Source organism: Heterodontus francisci, chromosome 49 (assembly GCF_036365525.1).
Source record: "Heterodontus francisci isolate sHetFra1 chromosome 49, sHetFra1.hap1, whole genome shotgun sequence".
In the NCBI taxonomy this organism is placed as follows: domain Eukaryota; kingdom Metazoa; phylum Chordata; class Chondrichthyes; order Heterodontiformes; family Heterodontidae; genus Heterodontus; species Heterodontus francisci.
This window is the reverse complement of record NC_090419.1, coordinates 5,791,379-5,805,579: the sequence shown is the minus strand read 5'-3', so window position 1 is coordinate 5,805,579 and position 14,201 is coordinate 5,791,379.

Here is a 14,201-nt window from a genome sequence, read left to right as displayed (position 1 = left end):
TCCCCTTGGCATTCAAAGCATTATCCCATCGCTGAATCCCCCAGCATCAACATCCTGGGGAAACATTGACCAGAAACTGAGCTGAAGAAATCACATCAATACTGTTGCTACAAGTGGCTCACCCCTGACTCCCCAAAGACTTTCCACCACCGACAAGACACAAGTCAGGTGTGTGATGGTATCTCTCCACTTGCCTGGATGAGTGCAGCACCTACAACACTCCAGAATCTCGAAACCATCCAGGACAAAGCAGCCCACTTGATTGGCACCCCATCCAACACTTTAAACTTTGATCAGATCACCCTTTAACCTTCTAAATTCCAGGGATACAGAGTAAAGCTCCATCTACACTGTCCCATCAAATGCTGCCAAGCTATTAGTTAGCTATTGAGTAAATCTCTGTCTTCTCTGTTTTATCAAACACTCCCAGGGCAGGTACAGTGTGGGGTTTGATACAGAGTAAAGCTGCCTCTATATTTGCCTCTCTTTCTTCTCCTCCATTCAGATGGAGAGAGTAACAGTGAGAAAGACAGGGATAGATATAGAGAGAGAATAACAGAGAGAGGGAAGGATAGCAATGGAGAGAGATTACCAGAGAGAAAGAGGAAGAGATTGGGATGGAGAGTGTCGGTCAGTGTTCCTGCAAAGCTGTGTGCAGCATCCTTGAGGGAATGACACAGCGAGAGATTGGGATTGAGAGAGTACAGAGGGAGAGAGATAGATGGAGGGAGAGAGAGACAGAGAGTGGTGGAGACAGGGAGAGGCAGAGAGAGAGAGAGAAATAGTGTGGGATTGACACAAAGAGAGTCATGGACAGAGAGTGAAATGAGAGACAGAGAGAGAGACAGACAAAGAGACAGAGAGAGAGAAAAACAGAGAGAGAGAGACAGGAAGAGGTATGGCGAGAGAGGCAGTGAGAGAGACGGAGAGCACAAGAGAGGGAGAGGCAGAGACAGAGGGAGAGATGGTGTAAGGGAGGCACAAATAGAGTCATGGACAGAGGCAGAGAAAGAGACAGAGAGAGAGGGAGAGGCAGTGGCAGATAGAGAGGGAGACAGAGATAGGCAGACAGTGAGAGATGGATAGGGACAGACAGCGACAAAGGGAAAGAGAGAGGGAAAGAGGGAGAAGCAGAAAGAGAGAGTGATGGGGAAAGACAATTAAAAAGTCAGGTGGGGAAGAGGCAGAGAGAGAGGGAGAGGGAGAGACGCAGAGAGGGAGAGACGCAGAGAGGGAGAGACGCAGAGAGGGAGAAACACAGAGAGGGAGAGACAGAGAGAGGGAGAGACAGAGAGAGGGAGAGACAGAGAGATGGTGAGGCAGAGAGAGAGAGGGAGAGATGGTGTGAGAGAGACAAAGAGTCATAGACAGAGGCAGATAAAGAGAGAGGAAGAGACAGAGAAAGAGGGAGAGACAGAGAGAGAGAAAGAAACAGAGAGGGAGGGAAGGAGAGAGAGAAAGTGACGAAGAGAGGGAGGGAGTGTAAGAGAGAAGGAGAGACCAGAGAGAATTAAAAAAGTAAACTTGTGTTGAATTATTGATCCTTGCATTGTGGAATGTTTTAGTATTTGGTGAGAATGTTGATCCAGTGAAATTTTGTCCCAGTGGGATGAATAGAATCTATATTAGCTTATTACAACAGTAAGATACCGTGTGTACTGAGTGTAATGTTTACAGTTTCCACTCATATAATATACTTTGCTGTCTATATTGTATAAAATGATGATGGGCTGAGATAGAGTGGATAGGAAGGACCCATTTCCCTTAGCAGAGGGGTCAATAACCAGGGACAGAGATTTCAAGATTTCCAAATCAATATCATGATTTGGCTCCCATGGTAGAATATCTTGCTGGATGTTTACAATGGAGAGTTTTCCTTCTGGACCATCAGAACCGGCCACCTGGGCCCCAATGTCATCCACATTTCTCCCTCTCCACTAATATTTCACTCTACCCACCTATCTTTCTCTGTTTGTGTACACAGGAGTGAAGGATTACATCAAATTAATATATCTTACATTCTCCCTTTCAATCCACCTCAACAATCTCTCTCTCTCCAAACTTGTCTCTCTCTACAGCACTCTCTCTCTGCCTGCATATCTAACCCTCTCTCCCTCTGTCTCTCTCCCAGTTTCAGAGACAGCAGGAGGGAGAGATAGAGAGAGGAGGACAGAGAGAGAGACACAGAGACAAACCCCAGATTCTCCAATCTATCCACGTAACCGAAGTCCCTCATCCCTGGAACCTTGTTCGTGAATCTTTTCTGCCCCCACATCCTTCCTAAAGTACGGTGTCCAGAATTGGACACAATACTAGTTGATGATGAAGCAGTGTTTTATAAAACTTCATCATAACCTCATTGCTTTTATACTCTAAGCCTCTATTTACAAAGCCTGGGATCCCATATGCATTTTAACCACTTTCTCAACTAGCCCTGCCACCTTCAATTTGTGCACAGATATCCCCAGGTCTCTCTGTTCCTGCACCCACTTTCTTCTGTTCTTAGGTTCTCATGACAGAGAGGGACAGGAGGACAGGGAGGTCTAGAAAGAAGTAGGGGGAGAGAGAGCAAACAAACAGGAAACACGTCTGGGAAAACCACCACCTGCAAGTTTCCCTTAAGTCACACACCATCCTGACTTGGAACTATATCGCCGTTCCTTCACTGTCACTGGGTCAAAATCCTGCAACTCCCTTCCTCACAGCACTGTGGGTATATCTACCCAACATGGACTGCAGTGGTTCAAGAAGGTTCAAGGGCAATTAGGGATGGGTAATAAATGCCGGCCTAGCCAGTAACGCACACATCCAACAAATGAATATAAAATAATAACAATTTGACACCAAGTCACTTCAAGAGATATTAGACTTGACGACCAAAAACTTGGTCAAAGAGGTTGGATTCAGGGAACGTCTTCAAAGAGGAAAGAGAGTTAGTGAGACGGAGAGGTTTAGGAAAGGAATTCCAGAGTTAGGGCCTTGGCAGCTTGAAGACATGGCCACCAATGGTGGAACGATTCAAATTGGGGATGTTCAAGAGGCCAGAATTAGAGGATCAGAGATATTGGTGGATTGTGGAGCTGGAGGAGATTGCAGAGATAGGGAGGGGTCATTTGTGGAAGACAATTCCAAAATTCCACCATCCTTTGTCTGTAGAAGTGTGAATAGATTTCAGCTTGAAAGAATTTAGATTAATTTTCTATTTTTAGACTGTGAGCCTTCGTCCGAGATTCCCCCAACCAGTGAGAAGATCTTCTCTCTATCTACCCCATCAGCTTCCAGGATTATCTTATAAACTTTGATCAAATCATCTCTTACCCTTCTTAGTTCCAGGGATACTGAGTAAAGCTCTGTCTACACTGTCCCATCAAATGCTGCCAAGCCAAGTTATCTACAGAGTAAATCTCTGCATTCTCTGTTCTATCAAACACTCCCAGGGCAGGTACAGTGTGGGGTTAGATCCAGAGTAAAGCTGCCTCTATATATGCCTCTCTTTCTCACACACACACAGACACAAACACACACACAGGTAAACACGCACACTCAGAAACAGGGTGCCCAAGGAAAAGAGAGTGACAGAAGAATATTTCAATTTCCAAAAGGCATTCGAGAAGGTCAAGCTTTGATTTAAAAATGAACAATTGATTTAACATCAATGGGCGTTTACAGAAGACAGTTCCAAACTAACACCACCTTTAGTCTGTCGAGGTGTTTCCTAACTTCAATCCTGAAAGGTCTGCCTCTAATTTTGAGACTATGCTCACTAGTCCCAGACTCCCAAAAACATAAAAACAGACTGTAGAAGTTTCTAGCGGTACGTAAACAGGAAACGTTTGGCTGAGACAAATGTGGGTCCATTACAGGCAGAGTCAGGAGAATTTATAATGGGGAATAGAGAAATGGCAGTGAAGCTAAATGATGACTTTGTGTCTGTCTTCACTGAGGAAGATACAAGAAATCTCCCAGAATTAGAGATCCAAGGGGTTAGGGGGAATGAGGAATTGAAGGAAATTAGTATTAGTAAGAAGGTTGTATTGGAGAAATTAATGGGGCTGAAGGTTGATAAGTTCCCAGGACCTGATATTCTACATCCCAGAGTGTTGAAAGAGGTAGCTATGGAGATAGTGGATACATTGATGATCATCTTCCAAAATTCTATAGTTTCTGGAACGGGTCCTGCAGATTGGAAGGTAGCAAATGTCATCCCAATAGTTAAGAAGGGAGAGAGAGAGAAAACAGGGAATTACAGACCTGTTAGCCTGACATCAGTCATTGGGAAAAGGCTAGAATCCATTCTAAAGGATGTGATAAATGGATACTTGGATAATAATGATCGGATTGGGCAGAGTCAACATGGATTTATGAATGGGAAATCATGTTTGACGAACCCATTGGAGTTTTTTGAGGATGTTACTAACAGAATAAATAAAGGTGGACGTGGTGTACTTGGATTTTCAGAAAGCTTTTGATAAAGTCTCCCACAGGAGATTGGTTAGTAAAATTAAAGCACATGGGACAGGAGGTATATACTGGCATGGATTCAGGATTGGTTAACAGACAGAAAACAGAGAGTAGGAATAAACGGGTCATTCTCCCATTGGCAGGCTCTGACCACGAGGATTAGTACTTGTGCCCCAGCTGTTCACAATATACTTCAACGATTTGGATGTGGGGACCAAATGTAATATTTCCAAGTTCTCCGATGACAAAACTTGGGAATGTGTGTTGTGAAGACGATGCAAAGCAGCTTCAAGGGGATTTGGACAGACTTAGTGAGTGGGCAAGAACGTGGTGGATGAAATATAATGTGGAAAAATGAGAGCTTATCCATTTTGGAAGGAAATACAGATGTGCAGGGTATTTTATAAATGGTAAGAGATTAGAAAGTGTAGATTTACAAAGGGACCTGGGTGTCACCGTCAATAAGTCACTGAAAGCTAACATGCAGGTGCAGCAAGCAATTAAGAAGGCTAATGGTATGTTAGTCTTTATCGCAAAAGGATTTGAGTACAGGAGTAGTGAAGTCTTGCTTCAATCATGTAGAACCATAGTTAGACCACACCTGGAGTACTGTGTGCAGTTTTGGTCCCCTGACCTTAGGAAGGATATTCTTGCCAGAGAGGGAGTGCAACGAAGGTTCACCAGACTTGTTGCCGGGAAGATGGGACTGTCCTATGAAGAGAGATTGGGGAAACTAAGCCTGTATTCTCTAGAGCTTCAAAGAATGAGGGGTGATCTCATTGAAACCAACAAATAGTTAAAGCGATAGACCGGGTAGATGTAGGTAAGATGTTTCTCCTGGTTGAGGAATCTAGAACCAGGGGACACAATTTCAAAATAAGGGGGATGCCACTTCGGTCAGAGATAAGGAGAAATTTCTTTACTCAGAGGGTTGTGAATCTTTGGAATTCTCTACCCCAGAGGGCTGTGGAAGCTCAGTCATTGAGTATGTTTAAAGCAGAGATTGACAGATTTCTAAATAACTGGCCCTGCACAACATTTTCTGGGAACATTGGAGCCAGCTGTGCCTCTGTGTGTAATAATCCTGCCTCTGAGTTATACATTTGTGGGTTCGGTCAGAACACAAAATCTAGGCTGATGCCACCCAACAGAGAGACTCAGAAAAGGAAACTTGTCTTAAATTTGTGAGCCTCGCTCTCTGGAATGTTTTAGTGTTTGAATAAATGTTTAATATTTGCCGATGATACCAAACTTGAATGAGATGTGAAGAGTGAGGATGATACCAATCAACTGCAACAGGAAATAGATAGTTGAGCAGAATGGGCAGACAAGTGTCAGAAGGAATTTAATACAGGCAAATGTGAGGTGATGTATTTTTGCAGAAGTGATAGGGAGAGGCAATATAGACTTAATGGCCCAGTTCCAGAGAGTGTGCAGGGACAGAGGGACCTGGGGATACATGTACATACATCTTTGAAGGTGGCAGGGCATATTGAGAAAGTAGTCAGCAAAGCATATGGGACATTGGGTTCATACTTCGAGGGTTTGAGTACAAATGCGTGGAAGCTATGCTGAACCTTTACAAAGCTCTGGTTTGACAACAGCTAGAATATTGCATCCAGTTCTGGTGACCACACATTAGGAAGGATGTGAGGGTCCTTCAGGGGGATCAGAGGAGATGGTAGTTCCAGGGAGGGGAGGGCTTAGCAAAGTGGACTGGAAACAGCAACCTGAAGGTAAATGAGTGTCAGAGCAGTGAGAGTTACTGAGGGTTGAGAACAAATATTTTCCCACAAATACAAACAGGGTGAGACTCCCAAATCTAGAGCCCCTGAGATGGCAAGGATCAAACCGGGTGGGATAAGGCACAAAAGGGAAGTTTATGTCAGATACAGAGAGCTCAATACCACAGAAAGCCGAGAGGAGTGAAGAAAGTGCAGGGGTGAAATTAAAAAGCAAATTAGGAAAGCAAAAAGATAGTCGGAAAATAATATTACCAAGTAAAATCAAGGAAAGCGCAAAGATGTTTTATAAATACACGAAGAGCAAGAGGATAACTGAGGATAGAGTATTAGGGTCCAAAAAGGGAATTTGTGTGTGGAGGTGGGAGATGGGGGAATGGTTCATAATGAATACTTTGTGTCTGTCTTTATAAAAGAGGGGGAACGATGCAAATATTGTAGTTAAAGAGGAGGAGTGTGAAATATTGGATGGGATAAACAGAGTGAGAGGGAAATATTAAGGGGTTTTGCATCTTTGAAAGTGGATAAATGGTCCGGCCTGGATGCATTGGAATCAGTTCAGAGAAGGTTCACTCAGCTGATTCCTGGGATGAAGGGGTTATCTTATGATGAATGGTTGAACAGTTTGGGACTATACTCATTGGAGTTTAGAAGAATGAGAGGTGATCTTATTGAAACATACAAGATTCTGAGGGGACTTTACAGGGCGGATGTTGGGAGGATGTTCCCCTTGTGGAGGAGTCTTGAACGAGGGGGGACCGTTTAAAAATAAAGGTTCTGCCATTTAAGACTGAGCTAGCGGTTGGTTAGGCTTTGGAATTCTCTTCCCCAGAAAGCAGTGGAGGTTGGGTCAATGAATATAGACAAGGGAGTCAAGGGTTATGGGGGGGCAGGCAGGAAAGTGAAGTTAAAGTCACTATCAGATAAATCATGATCGTATTGACTGGCAGAACAGGCTCGATGGGCTGAATGGCCTACTCCTGCTCCTATTTCTTTGGATCTACTGGATAAATTGGAGGGTTTTCTCTCCACTTTTTAAACCATTTTTATAGCAGAGACAGGGCCATGTGTAATATAAACAGAGACAGGGTCTAGTGCAGACCTAACCAGTGCATTGATAACTGAGACTAGTGTAAAAGGTATCAAGGATACAGAATTCTAAATATACATTCAGGGGAAATTTTTTTAAGCCAGTATCTAGCAAGGACAGCAAGAGATGGGTCAGTTTTACACTTAGTTTTAGGGACTGAAGCTGGGCCGGTGGAAAGTGATTTAGAAAAAGTGGACTGGAAAAAACTACTTGAAGGTAAATCAGTGTCAGAGCAGTGAGAGGGAATCATTTCATCTTGGAGAATTTATTATTCCAGAGTTATTTTTTATTTTCAGAGAAATTCAAATTCACAAGAGCCCAATGTGGGATTTGAACTCCTGCTTTTTCAGTCATTAGCTCAGGCTTTCAGATTACAAACTGTAAAAGACATTCACCTTCCTCCTGTTGTTGCCTGACAGTCTCAGTTTTTGTCTATTGTCCCCAATCTTGTTCTTTCATGTGTCTAAAGACTTTGATGTTATTCAGACATTGGGAAACCACTTCATTCTCTCAGGACATCAGCTTAAAGACATTCAGGGACACAATCCACAATCTAATTCACACCCTATTCAATCAACCAAAATCTTCAACTCCATTCAAACACCCCGATATCCTGTCCCTGCACAGATAACTGACAGTTCCACAATGCAGGAATGTCCGAATGAGAAACCACATTTACCTGACACAATCCAAGCTCCAAATTCAGTCATTAAGATATCGAAAATACCACAGAAATGTGACTTGTTCCTGGTAACAGTGAGACTGAAACATTTCAGGGTACTATTCAACCAAGAAGGATTCTGAGAAAAGTCAGGATCGGTATTGAAAGAGAAAGCGCAGTGGTTAGCACCGCAGCCTCACAGCTCCAGTGACCCGGGTTCAATTCTGGGTACTGCCTGTGTGGAGTTTGCAAGGTCTCCCTGTGTCTGCGTGGGTTTCCTCCGGGTGCTCCGGTTTCCTCCCACATGCCAAAGACTTGCAGGTTGATAGGTAAATTGGCCATTATAAATTGCCCCTAGTATAGGTAGGTGTTCGGGAAATATAGGGAGAGGTGGGGATGTGGTAGGAATATGTGATTAGTGTAGGATTAGTATAAATGGGTGATTGATGGTCGGCACAAACTCGGTGGGCCGAAGGGCCTGTTTCAGTGCTGTATCTCCAAACGAAACTGAACTATAAAAATGGGGAGAGAGAGAGAGAGAGAGAAAGAGACACTGTCAGCTCCTGTATGTGGAAGGCCTCTCTCTTCCTGCACCCATTTTAACATTGTACCAATTCGTTTAGATTGCCTCTCCCAGTCTTCCTTCCAAAATCCATCACTTCACATTTCTCAGCATTGAAGTTAACCTGCCATTTGTCTGTCCAACGATAGGTTGGATAGTAAGCTGTCAAGAGGACATAAAGAGTCTACAAAGAGATTTCGATCGGTTAATTGAGTGGACAAACATTTGGCAGATGGAGTAGAATGTGTCAGGAAGAATAAATAGCAGTATATTATTGAAATGGAGAGAGACTGCAGAACTGTACGGTACAGAGGGATCTGGGGGTCCTGGTACATGAATCACTAAATGTTACTATGCAGGTACAGCAAGTGATTAGAAGGTAAATGGAACAGTGTTGTTTATTACAAGGGGAATAGACTATAAAAATAGGGAAGTGTTGTTACAGCTGTACAGGACCTTAATTAGACCACATCTGGAGTAATGTGGACTGTTTTGGTCTCCTTACTTAATCAAGGATATAACTGCATTAGACGCAGTTCAGAGAAGGTTCACTCGACTGATACCTGGGATGAAGGGGTTATCTGATGAGGAAAGGTTGAACAGGTTGGGCCGATACCCACTGGAGTTTAGAAGAATGAGAGGTGATCTTATTGAAACATCTCAGGTCCTGAGGGGGACTGGACAGGGTGGATGCTGAGAGGATGTTTCCCCTTGTTGGGGAGTCTAGAACGAGGGGACACAGTTTAAAATGAGGGCTCTCCCATTTAAGACTGAGATGAGGAGAAATGTTTTTCTCAGAGGGTGGTTAGTCTGTGGAATTCTCTTCCCCAGAGAGCAGTGGAGGCTGGATCATTGAATATATTCAAGGCTGAGTTAGATAGATTTATGATCAACCAGGGAGTCGAGGGTTATGGGGGGCAGACAGGAAAGTGGAGTTGAGTTCCCAATCAGATCAGCCATCGAATGGCGGAGCAGGCTCGATGGGCTGAATGGCCTGCTCCTGCTCCTAATTCATTTGTTCTTGTGTGTTCCATTTCACCAGACTGCCTCTCTCCTCCTGAAGTCTGCTACTAGTCCCTTCCCTGTTTATTACATTGCAGATGACACAAACATTGGCAAACATTGAAGTTATGCCCTGTAAACCCAAGTCCAAGTCATTAGTATATATCAAAAAGATCAGTGGTCCTAATATAAACCTCCACTGTATACCTCCCTCCAGTCAGAAACAACCATTGTCCACTCTCTCAGCCAATGTCGTATCCACTCAGCCACTGTCCCTTTCATCCCTGGAGCACCAATATTGCTAACTGGTCAATTAGGAGGCACCATTAAGTCCTCCCCATGAGGACACTGGTCCCAGACCTCTCTGTTTGCACTCTCCCATCAAAATTCCCCAGACAGGTACAGCATGGATTAGATACAGAGTAATGCTCATTCTACACTGTCCCAATCCAACACTCCCAGGGCAGGAACATCATGGGGTGGATACAGAGTGAATCTCACTCTACACTGTCCAAAAGAGACACAGAGAAACAGGGAGACACAGGGAGACAGAGAGTGAAAGAAGGATATTTAACATCAGACATAGGAAGATGAGGAGGCAATTTAACCCCTCAACCTTGTTCCAGCATTCAATGAGATCAGGGCTGATCTGTGATCTAACTTACGCCATATCTCCCGCCTTTGCCCCTTATCTCTTAAAACCTTTGGTTAACAAGAATCTATCAATCACAGATTTAAAAATTAACAATTAAGCCAGCATGAATTCCTGTTTGCAGAAGAAAGTTCCAAAATTGCAAAGAAATCCAAAGGAATGATTGGACAGGCTGGGGTTGTTTTCTTTGGAATAGAGGAGGCTGAGGGGAGATTGAGTTGAGGTGTGTAAAATTATGAGGGGCCTCGATAGAGTGGATAGGAAGGACCTATTTCCCTTCGCACAGAGGTCCATAAGCAGGGACATAGATTTCAAAATGTCCACAGCCAATATCATGAGGGTGTGATGGCTCCCACATTGGAATAGCTTGCTGGATGTTTAAAATGAAGGATACTCCCTCTGGATCTCTCCCGATGTTTCTCTTTCCATATCTATCTCTTATATGTTTGTGTACACAGGAGTGAAGGATTACATCAAATTAACTGATCTTATATTCTCCCTTTCAATCCACCTCAACAATCTCTCTCTCTCCAACCTTGTGCCTCTCTACAGCCCTCTCTCTCTGTCTGCATATCTAACCCTCTCTCCCTCTGTCCCTCTCCTAGTGTCAGAGATAGCAGGAGGGAGAGATAGAGAGAGGAGGACAGACAGAGACACAGAGAACAACCCCAGCTTCTCCAATCTATCCACGTAACTGAAGTCCCTCATCCCTGGAACCTTGCTCGTGAATCTTTTCTGCACCCTCTCTAATGCCCCCACATCCTTCCTAAAGTGTGGTGTCCAGAATTGGACAATACACCAGTTGAGGTGAAACCAGTGTTTTACAAAGGTCCATCATATCTTCCTTGCTTTTGTATTCTATGTCTCTATTTAGAAATCCCAGGACTGTCCTCTTATGCCTTTTTACCCATTCTATGTTCTTTCTACCAAAATTAATCACTTCACATTTCTCCACATTGAACCTCATCTGTCACTTGTCCGCCCATTCCACCAACTTGTCTATGTCCTTTTGAAGTTCTACACTATCCTCCTCACAGTTCACAATGCTTCCAAGTTTTGTATCATCTGTAAATTTTGAAATTGTGCCCTGTACACCGAGGTCTAGGACATTAATATATATCAGGAACAGCAAGGGACCCAACACTGATCCCTGGGGAACTCCACTACAAACTTTCCTTCAGCCCGAAAAACATCCATTAATCACTATTCTCTGTTTCCTGTCACTCAGCCAGTTTTATATGCCTGTTGTTACCGTCCCATTTATTCAACGAGCTGGAATTCTGCTCACAAGTCTGTTGTGCGACTCTGTATCAAATGCCCTCTGGTAGACCATGTACACCAAAGGGTCAGAGGAAGAGGAGGAGGCAATTTAACCCCTCAACCCTGTTCCAGCATTCAATGAGATCAGGACTGATCTGTGATCTAACTAACACCATGTATCCCGCCTTTGTCCCTTACCTCTGAATACCTTTGGTTAACAAGAATCTATCAATCACAGATTTAAAAATTAACAATTAAACCAGCATGAATTCCTGTTTGCAGAAGAGAGTTCCAAAATTATAAAGAGATCCAAAGGAATGATTGGACAGGCTGGGGTTGTTTTCTTTGGAATAGAGGAGGCTGAGGGGAGATTGAGTTGACGTGCATAAAATTATGAGGGGCCTCGATAGAGTGGATATGAAGGACCTATTTCCCTTAGCACAGAGGTCCATAAGCGGGAACATAGATTTCAAAATGTCCACAACCAATATCATGAGGGTCTGATGGCTCCCACAGTGGAATAGCTTGCTGGATTTTTAAAATGGAGGATACTCCCTCTGGATCTCCCACAATTCTTTTCTCTCCATACCTATCTCTTATATGTCTGTGCACACAGCAGTGAAGGATTATATCAAATTAATATTTCTTACATTCTCTTTCTAAATCCATCCCAACAATCTCTCTCTCCAACTTTGTCCCTCTTGACAGCCCTCTCTCTGTCTGCATATTAAACACTTCCTCCCTCTGTCTCCCTCCTAGTGTCAGAGATAGCAGGAGGGAGAGACAGAGAGAGGAAGACAGAGAGAGAATGTTGAAGGAACTGTACTCTGTTCCTAAGCTGAGCTGAACCTGCTCTGGGAGTGTTTGATGGGCTACATTAATCGGCCGTGTACAGTCCTGTATCAGGCTGTGAAGAAGCAGAGCATGTTCAGTACACAACGGGTCAAAGGGAACGATTCACTCCTGTCAGCTACTGGGAAGAGAGACTGACCTTAACATCAAGGCAGTGTTTGACCGAGTGTGGAATCGAGGAGCTCGAGTAAAATTGAAGTCGTTGGGAATCAGGGGGAAAACTCTCCACTGGTTGGAATCATTCCGAGTACAAAGGAAGATGGTTGTGGTTGTTGGAAGTCAATCATCTCAGTCCCAGGACATCACTGCAGGAGTTTATCAGGGTAGTGTCCTCAGCCCAACCATCTTCAGCTGATAGCCCAGCAGAAAATGCTGGAAATACTGAGCAGGTCAGGCAGCATCTGTGGAGAGAGAAACAGAGTTTTAGTTTTAGTTTAGTTTAGAGATACAGCACTGAAACAGGCCCTTCGGCCCACCGAGTCTGTGCCGACCATCAACCACCCATTTATACTAATCCTACACGAATCCCATATTCCAATATCATCCCCACCGGTCCCTATATATTTCCCTACCACATACCTGTACTCGGGGCAATTTATAATGGCCAATTAACCTACCAACCTGCAAGTCTTTGGCATGTAGGAGGAAACCGGAGCACCCGGAGGAAACCCACGCGGACACAGGGAGAACTTGCAAACTCCGCACAGGCAGTACCCAGAATCGAACCCGGGTCCCTGGAGCTGTGAGGCTGCAGTGCTAACCACTGCGCCACTGTGCCGCCCAATTCAGCTCGATGGATTCCAGATTTCCAGCATCCACAGTATTTTGCATCAGATAATGAAGCAATCCAGAGCCACATGCACCAAGACCCGGACAACATTCAGGCTTGGGCCGACCAGTGGCAAGTAATATTCACGTCACACAAGTGCCAGGCAATGACCATCTGCAACAAGAGAGAATCCAACCACCTCCCCTTGGCATTCAAAGCATTATCCCATCGCTGAATCCCCCAGCATCAACATCCTGGGGAAACATTGACATCAAACTTAACTGAACAAAACACATCAATAGTTTCTTCACCCAGCGGCTGGTGGGTGTCTGGAACTCACTGCCTGAAAAGGTGGGAGAGGCAGAAACCCTCATCACATTTAAAACAATCTCTTGGATATTCACTTCTCCATATTTAACTCTCCTCATCTGCACTGCCCCATCGAACACTCTCAGAGAAGGTACAGCACGGGTTAGATACAGAGTAAAGCTCTGTTTCAACTGTACCCGGAGCGTCAGATTAACCCGGGTCACTCACTGTGCCCGGCTCAGCCTCAAGACTCACCTGCCTCAGTCACTGAGACGCTCCTGTATCACTTGCCTTAATGTGACTGGATGCCGGGTTTGGGAGCAGGACAGGCACACGGGATGATGACGACTGCTCATGTGGAGGATAAGCATCAGTAATCCCTCAGAGAATCAGAACAGACCAGCGAGACTCAGAACAGGAAACTTGTGTTGAATTTGTGAGTCTTGTCTTGTGGAATGTTTTAGTATTTGGTGAGAATGTTGAGCCAGTGATACTTTGCCCCAGTGGGATGAATAGATACTATATGACTTTATTACAACAGTAAGGTACCGTGTGTACTGTAAATATGGACTGAAATCACAATGTAACTGATCAATTTCCAGCTGAATTTTATGACTACAGTTATACCTGCTATCCTGTCAGAATGTACATAAGACACGATGGGATGAAGTCAAAGTGGACACTGTTGAATTTGCTAGCTTGATCTTTTTGGGAACACAAGGGTTAAGTAAGTTAAAAATATTAAATAGTCAATTCACTTGTTTAAGTAAACACTCAACAGAAATGGGTCTGGAATGTCCTATGTGCTGCATTCCTAAGACAAGATATGGACAGTAAATGA